Here is a 334-nt window from a genome sequence, read left to right as displayed (position 1 = left end):
CAGCACCAACAGATGAAAAATATGAGGAAGAAGGAGAGGTAAAGAGAATCAGAGGAGGACTAACATAAAGTATATGGTCACGATTCAAAGGGTCCCCTCAAAGACACCGTGGGTATCAAAACTACTCATCCGCCCGTGTTATAACAGTAGGGATACCTAGAGCCCTAATGGCATGAGCACTCATGCGCTTATTGAGGACAGACAATAATCAGTGGAGTTTAAATGAGGATTTAGGGGGCGTTTCTTCCACACCCTGGCTTCACAAAGCCCAACCATATTGCTCATCCAGTCAGCGACCGTTTGCAAGGAAGGTTTTGCTGAGATATTTCGCTAA

This window comes from Penaeus monodon, chromosome 22 (assembly GCF_015228065.2).
Source record: "Penaeus monodon isolate SGIC_2016 chromosome 22, NSTDA_Pmon_1, whole genome shotgun sequence".
Lineage (NCBI taxonomy): Eukaryota > Metazoa > Arthropoda > Malacostraca > Decapoda > Penaeidae > Penaeus > Penaeus monodon.
Note: the sequence above shows the minus strand (reverse complement) of the source record.